The sequence below is a fragment of the Caretta caretta genome, chromosome 9 (genome assembly GCF_965140235.1).
Source record: "Caretta caretta isolate rCarCar2 chromosome 9, rCarCar1.hap1, whole genome shotgun sequence".
Taxonomy (NCBI): domain Eukaryota; kingdom Metazoa; phylum Chordata; order Testudines; family Cheloniidae; genus Caretta; species Caretta caretta.
Genome location: NC_134214.1, coordinates 37,534,340 through 37,542,405, shown reverse-complemented (window position 1 = coordinate 37,542,405; position 8,066 = coordinate 37,534,340). Strand labels below are relative to the sequence as shown.

The window sequence follows — 8,066 nt, the reverse complement described above, 5'->3', positions numbered from 1 at the left end:
TAGTCAACCTGTGGAACTCATTGCCGAGGGATGTTGTAAAGGCCAAAACTATAACAAGGTTCAAAAAAGAATTTGATAAATTCATGGAGGATAGGACCCTCAATGGCATCAATTAGCCAGGATGGTTAGGGATGCAACCCTATGCTCTGGGTGGCCTGAGCCTCTGACTGCCAGAAGCTGGGACTGGACAACAGAGGAGGGATTACACAATGAGTACTTGTTCTGTTCATTCCCTCTGAAGCACCTATTGGAAGTAGGCTTGCAAACTGTCTAATCACACAAACCCAAACACCTTTGCCCTGCACCTTGTGTCTGGGAGTAGGCTCAGGTCTGGGGCAAGAGATTGGGGTTTGGGAGGGGGTGAGGGTCTGGCTGGTCAGCACTTACCTCGGTTGGTGGCACAGTTAGGGCTAAGACAGGCTCCCTGGCCCAGTGCAGCTTCCGGAAGCGGCCAGCACGTCCCTGGGATGGGGCAGGGGACTCTACACTGTCTGTGCCTGCAGGCATTGCCCCTACAGCTCCATTGGGTTAATGGGAGCTGCAGAGTCACACTTGGGATGGGGGCAATACACTGAGACCCCTTGCCCCCACCTTCTCTGGGGCTGCAGGGATTTGCTAGCAACTTCCAGGAGCAGAGCAGGGTCAGGGCAGGCGGGGAGCCTGCCTTAGCCCTGCTGTGCTGACAGACTTTTAGCAGCCTAAAATCTCCCGGTTTGGATTCAGTAGCCTCCGGGAGACAGAGTGTAATTCTGGAGGCTCCCAGCAAAACCAATCGGAAGACAGGATCCTGGGTGAGGTGGACCATTGGTCTGACCCAGCGTGGTCATTTCTTACAGAACACCCATAGGTAAGCACAAGAAAAAGAGGATTCATTCTGTCATCCACGCACCAACTATAATAATGCACGAGGCACTCTCCCTTGCTGAGTGCAATCTGAACCCTGTGAAGTCTTGTCTGTGTTTACATAAAATAGCTATTGTTTTATTGTGGAACTGTCCTTTGGCTGATTTGAAGTAAAATTTAAAAGACTAGAAGTTCAAGCCAGAGAGTTCATCACAACTCTGAATTCTCCCCTTTTGTATTCACATCCTATCTATTGTCTTTAATTTGGCATGTGTTTGTTGAAACAAGTGAATCCCTTGGCAGAATGTCACTTCAACTCCCTCCTTCTGAAATTATTAAATTTTTTTCCTTCCTTGGAACAAGTGGGTGACTGGTTCTTCCATTTCCAGGTACACAGGCTTCTATTGTTCCTTTTCTTATCCTCATGACTATAGAAGAACTCTTGAATTTTTAATCTAATGCTGTGATATTACCTATAATGTTGCTATCACCTGTATTGGCCTGTGATCCTTCATGCTGCTTATAATAAGCTCCGAAATCTCTCATATACTATTTCCATCTTGCAATATTTCCCTCCCTTTCTGAAGGAGATTCATGTAATTACAAGGACACCTCTACAACTCACATATGTCAGAAGAAGGAAACCATGAAGCAGGCAGCCCAGGCCAAGCTATGAGTCTTTCTGGTGCCTATAAGTCTCAGATGACCTGAGGGGAATATTCCTGTTCTCTCCTAACATAAAAAGAGTCCTTGTATTCTGAGAAGACAGGAGTAATAGATCAGGGTACCAGAATCATTTTAACTGTTTGGTATGAACTGTGCCCTGCTAAAAATTAATAGGAGCAACTGAAAAAAAAAATGGAGAAAGTGGCCTAGGGGGAAGTGGTTATCTCTCTACCACTTCACACTTACTTCAACATACTTAAGAGTGGTAAAATGTTCATATTATAGTGTACGCATGCTCTAGAAGTTAAAAAAAAATTGCTTCATTTTGTGCTTCTGATTATAATGTTGCTGCGTTGATACTTATTTTCAAATAGTACAGCATCTGCAAACACAAAATGAATCTCCCTAATTTAAAATGTTGCTCCTTCTTTAAATTAACTAAAATGACACAGTTCAAGTGCTTGTAAATCTTTGAGTTTACAAAGTGATTGGGGATTATATTACAGCACTAAATGAGGCAATAGTTTGCATAGTAATTATTTACACAATGTGCAGTAATATACACTATTTGCATAATAAATTACTCCATGGACACTAGTGCGTTTGAATGGTAACTGTTACTTGTAGCACCGTCTCAGTGAAAATCCGTTACTCGCGCTCTCAGCCCCACTAGCCTATTTCCCCGTCCCGAGGCCCCGCCTTCCCTCGCCCTGCGCGCGACAGCGCCTGACCCCGGCAGCGAACGCCCTGTAGTAACCCCTGTGCAGCTCGCGCGCTCCCCTCCCCTGCGTGGCAACCGTTAATAATTTACTGAGCCGGCCCCTCACGCGCCACCCCGCTTCGGCCAATCACTGAGCGCTCCTCATGTATATGGAATGAGGGTGCTCCGCAGCTGCGTCGGTTTGTGCGAGGTGTGTGCGGTCGGGGAGGCGGGGCCTAAGCCGGGCCTGTATTGGCTCCACGGTGCCGGGACATGGGGCTGCGGCTGGGTGGGTAGTGCAGGGAGCCGCTTGGCATTGTGGGCACGGAGCCTAGGCTGGACCCCAGCGTCGCGGCCTGGACACCGGATCCGGCAAGGCGCGGTGAGAGCGGCCGGCGGCCGGCAGCTGCTCTTTTGCTTGGGTGCATTTTCGGGGGGAGGGGAAGAGACACAGGGGTGCGTTCGTGTGAGGGGCCTTGTGTGGGGGTGGGGGCTCCAGTAGGTGGGGGAGGGGACACAGGGGTGAGTTGGTGGGAGGGGGCCTTATGGTGGCGGCGACGATGCTGGTGGGGGGGCTCCAGGAGCTGGGGAGTTAGGTTTTGGGTGTGTGTGTAGTTGTTGGGTGTGGGGATAGTGGGGCCGAGATTGGTGGGTGTGGGAGAGCTGGAGGGAGAGCGGAATGAGGATGGTGGGTGTGGAGGGGGCTGAGGTGGGAGCTGGAGCGGTGTGCTTGGTGGGTGTGGGAGGTCAAGGGGGTGGGGAGTCGAGAGAGGTAGGTGCGGATGAGGAAGGTGGATGTGAGGGGGCTGGTGGAGGGTTTAGGTTAGCAGGGGCTCAAGGGGGAGGGGATGGGGCTGGTGGGGCTGAAGTTGGTGGGTGTGGGAGGGCTCAAGGGGGAGGGGAGTAAGGATGGACCAAGAGGAGAAGAGTGTATGGCACATGTATTGGGTAACGTGTGGGGTTGATGGCAGGAAAGGGAAATGGCTGGATGGGGATGTTGAGACTGGTTGAATGTGGGAAGCTGTTTAAATTGGGCTACAGCTTCAGTGAAGGGCAAGTAAATAGGAATTTGGGATTTAGTTAGGGAGCTGGGGTCATGAATGGCATCTTTTTGCATTAGGAGCTGCTTGCTGTAAGTTCCAAGTTGTCCCTTCAGTTTCCTTCCCTGATCCTCCAATGCAAAATAACAGTCCCAGGAAATGAAACTACAGATATTGCTTCCCATGTGCAGTTGGTCTAATGACATGTGTAACTCTTTAAAGGGACAATAACTTAGGCCTTGTTTACACCTAAAAATTAGATTGACAACTGCAGCACTCAGAGCTGTGGAAAAACTTAGTGTCCCGTGCAAGGTAGTTAAATTGACCTAACCATGACTAGATGCAGCTAGGTCAACAGAGGAATTCCTCTGTTGGGCTAGTTACTGCCTCTTGAGAAGTGGATTATATACATGGACAAAAATACCCCTTCTGTTGATGTAGGAAGTATCCGCACTATAGTGGCACAGGTGCAGTGCTGTAGCATAGAAATACCTTTAGTCTCAGAGTAAGTCTCAGTCCCAGCTACATTAGGTCTCCCAACATTGCAAGACTGCGATTTGGACTATGTCTACACTTGCAGAGTTTTTGCGCTGTCAGTTTCACCGGTGATAGAGAATCAGTAAAAGAAAAGCGCTGGTTTGTGTTCTCACTTACTTCCACAGATTGTGTTCACATTTGCAGCACTTCCATCGCCAATGAGAGCAGCACACTGAGGGAAGCTATTCAAGAGTACAGCTCTCTCCATTTTGAGGATAGGTCTTGTGGGAAGGAGGGGGCATGATCATGGGGCATCTTGCGTCCCTGCACAGCCTCCTCTCCCCAAACACTGATCAGCTCCAGTAGCTCAGCATTGCTCCAAGCAGGGGATCCGCTGCTCCATGGAGCAGCCATTGTCACCTGGCCAGATGATAAGTGAGTATTTGCCAAGAAAACAGGAAGGGGAATTTCAAAGTTCTCCAAGGCTTTACAGGGGGAGGGGCAGATGGCAGTTTACCTGGCAGCAGAGCTGCTGGCGAGAGTGGTCACATAGGCACTGTGGGATATCGTCCAGAGGCTAAAAGCTGTGTAAACCGGAAGAACGTGTCTCCATTTGCACATCACCGCAAAAGTATCACCGGTAAGAACTGTATGCCTCTTGTGGAGGTGGTTTTCTATTTGCGGTGAAACTTCTGAGTTTCACCGCAAAAAGTAATTGGCAAGGGGAGACGCTTCCACAGTTTTTGCGCAAAAAAGGGACTTTTTGGACTTTAAATGGCAAGTGTAGACACGCCCTTGGTCTTCACCAGTGCCTCTCAACCTTTCTTGACTACTGTATCAATTTCAGGAGTCTGATTTGTTTTGTGTACCCACAAGTTTCACCTCACTTAAAAACCACTAGCTTACAAAATCAGACAGAGAAATACAAGTGTCACAACACACTATTCCTGAAAAATTGCTTGCTTTCTCATTTTTACCGTACAATAAAATGAATCAATTGGAATATAAATATTGTACTTACATTTTGATATATAGTATATAGAGCAGTATAAACAAGCCCTTGACGGTATGAAATTTTAGTTTGTACTGATTTTGCTGGTGCATTTTATGTAGCCTGTTATAAAACTAGGCAAATATCTAGATGAGTTGATGTACCCCCTGGAAGACCGCTGTGTACTCCCAGGGGTACATGTACCTGTGGTTGAGAACCACTGGTCTATACTACCAGTTTCTGTATTTATATCTGCTTTGCTCAGGGATGTGGAAAATCCACACACCCTGAGCAATGCAGTTATACTGTCCTAACCCCGAGCGTAGACAGCACTATGTCAGTGGGAGGGCTTCTCCTATTGATATAGCTACTGTTTCTCATGGAGGTGGAGTACTTATGAGCTCGCCTCTCAGTGCAGGTAGAGTCTTCTCTAAGTGCCACAGCGGTGCAGCTGCACCGTAAGTGTAGACAATCCCTGAGAATTTTTTTTTAAAACTTCCTATTGCACACTACAGCCTTGCAGTAGGAGCAATGAGAAGGGATGGGGATGCTCAGTCATGTCTATTGTGGTGCTCTAGTTGTTTTGAAACCTGTATATGAGGTGAGTAGACTTTATTTTGTCTAGGCTGAGAGGATTTCATGGGTGATCGTACTGGTGCTGTATCTCTCCACACAGTGGGAATGGTAAATATAATGTAGCTTATTTCAAGGAAAGCGTTTGGAGTTAATGACACACAAAAAGACGGACATGAAGCAGAACGTTTTGTTCTGTCCTGAATATGTCCTGTCTGATGGTACATCTTGGTTTTTTGTTTTTGTGGGGTAGGAGAGGGAGAACAAGTGACTGGAAAAGAGAGATTGAGGGACTTGAAAGAGACAGGCCGAATTTGGATTGTGTATTTAAAACAACAATGCTAAAAACAAAACAAACCCAAAACACCCAACTGTATAATATCACATTCCAGTGTAACTTTTTAACAAATAAATATTCCCAACCAGTGGCGAATGCAAACTTTGCAGCATTGTACTAGTGCATGAGAACCAGGACCTGACACTCACTTGACAGTGTCTAAAAAGAGAAACCAGATAGTCTATTTACATTGTCCAAATTGAAAAAATATAGAAAACAAAAAGTTTAAGTAAATTAGACGTGTAAAATTTTCAGTTTTGCTAGTTCTTTAAGTTTAGGTAAGGGAAAGGAAATTTGTAGATATTCTCCAGTCGTGTTGTGCCTTTCTCTGTACAAATACAACTACGTGACACCCATAAAATGTACTAAAAATGATTTTTTCATCAGCACTTTAAAATTACATGTTACTGTATTTCTAGTGGTCATCTATTACTTAATTCAACGATAATTAAATCAGTGAGGTAGCTCTTTTATAAAGTTGAAAAATGTATAGATAATGGGGTATATACGAGATAGAAATAGCTAAAATACGGTTTCAGATAATTCCTTAAAGGTGGTGCTATACTTTTCAGATTTAAAAAACAGGGAACTTTTGTTTTCCTTTTAACTGTTTGATATATTGGTCTGAACTTTTTTCACTCTTTGATCATCCACTGAGAGTCAAAAGGGGCTTTGCCTGAGCACAGGGGTTCACTCACACAGTTATTAGTACAGGGGGCTTTAAAATCAGTCTGCAGTTGCCGACAACACTACAAAAATCTGATAGTTGTGGCAAAGTTTGAGTTTCTGCATGCTCTGACATCTTTAGCTTGATGGGCATGCTAGCTGAGGAAACTAGATCTGTATTAGTTTAATATAGGTTTTTCCCTCAATTAGTTTTTTTTAATTGGCAGCGTTACGTCCTCATTAAAGAGTGTTAGGTTGCCGACCCCTGTTCTAGAACCGATGGCACACAAGCCAATTTTTAATGGCACACTGCTGCTTGCTGGGTCCCAGCCGTCGGCCCCGCTCAGCCTGCTGTCAAACCCAGACAGCAGCGTGCAATTAAAAATCCTGCCTGCCCCGGCCCGCTCTTCTCTGCCCCCTGTGGGGGCAGGGTGAAGAAGCTTGGTCCTGCTGGCTGCTGCTACAGAACAGGCAACCTCCCCTGCCTCTTTCCCTAGTGTGCTGGGTTCCTGCCCCTCCTCCTCCTCTCCCTCCCTTCAGCCAATCAGCTGATGGCCCTTGTGCAGGAGGGGGAGAAGCGGAGCCCCAGCGCATTCACTGCTCTGGGGAGGAGGCAGAGAAGAGGTGGGGAAGGGGGGGTGGAATCAGGGCATATCCCCTCCAGCCCCCTGCCGTGAGCCGCTCTGGTCAGGGGGCTGGGAGCACCCCCACGACCCTAGCCCACACTCCCAGCCCTCTGCCCTGACCCCTGTACCTCCCACACATCCCAGCCTCCTGCCCTGACCCCTGCATCCCCCCAAGACCCCAGCTCTGACTCCAGCACCCCCCACACATACCCAGCCCCCCACACTCCATGCCCTGACTTCTGCACTCCCCACATTCCCACCCCCACCCTGAGCACCAAACGGGAGCTCCTGCACACACACCCCCCGCCATTCTCACCTGCACCCTCGCACCAAATGGGAGCTGCCCAGATAAGCCCTCCACACTCAAACCTTCTGCCCCAACCCTGAGCCCCCTCCCTCATTCTAGCTCCTGGCCAGACCCTACACCCCAACCCCCAGCCTGCTCCCTCACCCCCAGCCCTGTGCTCAGTGCACTTCCCACCCTCAGTTCAGTGCAGAGAGAGAGGAAGAGAATGGGCTAGAACCAGGGAGAAGGTAGGTACCCACTCTACATGGGCAGGGCCGGGATCCCAGACTGGCAACAGGCTGAACGGGGCCAGCAGCCGGGACCCTGGCTGGCAGGAGCCGGCGGATGGAACCCCAGACTGGCAGCGGACTGAGCCGCTCAGCCCACTGCCAGTCTGGGTTTCTGTCTGCTGGCCCCTTGCCACCCGGGGTCCCAGCTGCAGGTCTCACTCAGCCTGCAGCCAGCCTAGGTGAACGGAACCCCAGGCTGGCAGCGGGCTGAGCGGGCCGGCGGCTTAAGATCAGCATTTTAATTTAATTTTAAATGAAGCTTCTTAAACATTTTTAAAACCTTGTTTACTTTACATACAACAATAGTTTAGTTATATAATATATAGACCTATATAGAGAGACCTTCTAAAAAATGTTAAAATGTATTACTGGCATGCAAAAACTTAAAGTAAATACATGAAGACTCGGCACACCACTTCTGAAAGGTTGCTGATCCCTGTTCTAGAATGTGTGTTCTGGCCTTGGTGCATAGACCCCTAAAACAGTATGGTAGCTGATGATCTAAACATCAGTTTAAAACTTTCTGGATGGTGGGTTCCACAGGAGCTGCATGCACGCCCTGCATTTCTCC

General features: G+C 48.1%; 1 protein-coding gene across 2 annotated transcripts in view; it reads left to right on the top strand.

Moving 5' to 3' along the window:
• The first annotated feature begins 2,431 nt into the window (after positions 1–2,431).
• Positions 2,432–8,066, top strand: part of ACSL3 (acyl-CoA synthetase long chain family member 3) — a 109,996-nt gene continuing 104,361 nt past the window's right edge. For both annotated transcript variants that reach the window (XM_048863339.2, XM_048863338.2), the window contains exon 1: positions 2,432–2,591. The gene's annotated coding sequence lies outside the window, so the exon portion shown is untranslated. The remainder of the gene's footprint in view (positions 2,592–8,066) is intronic.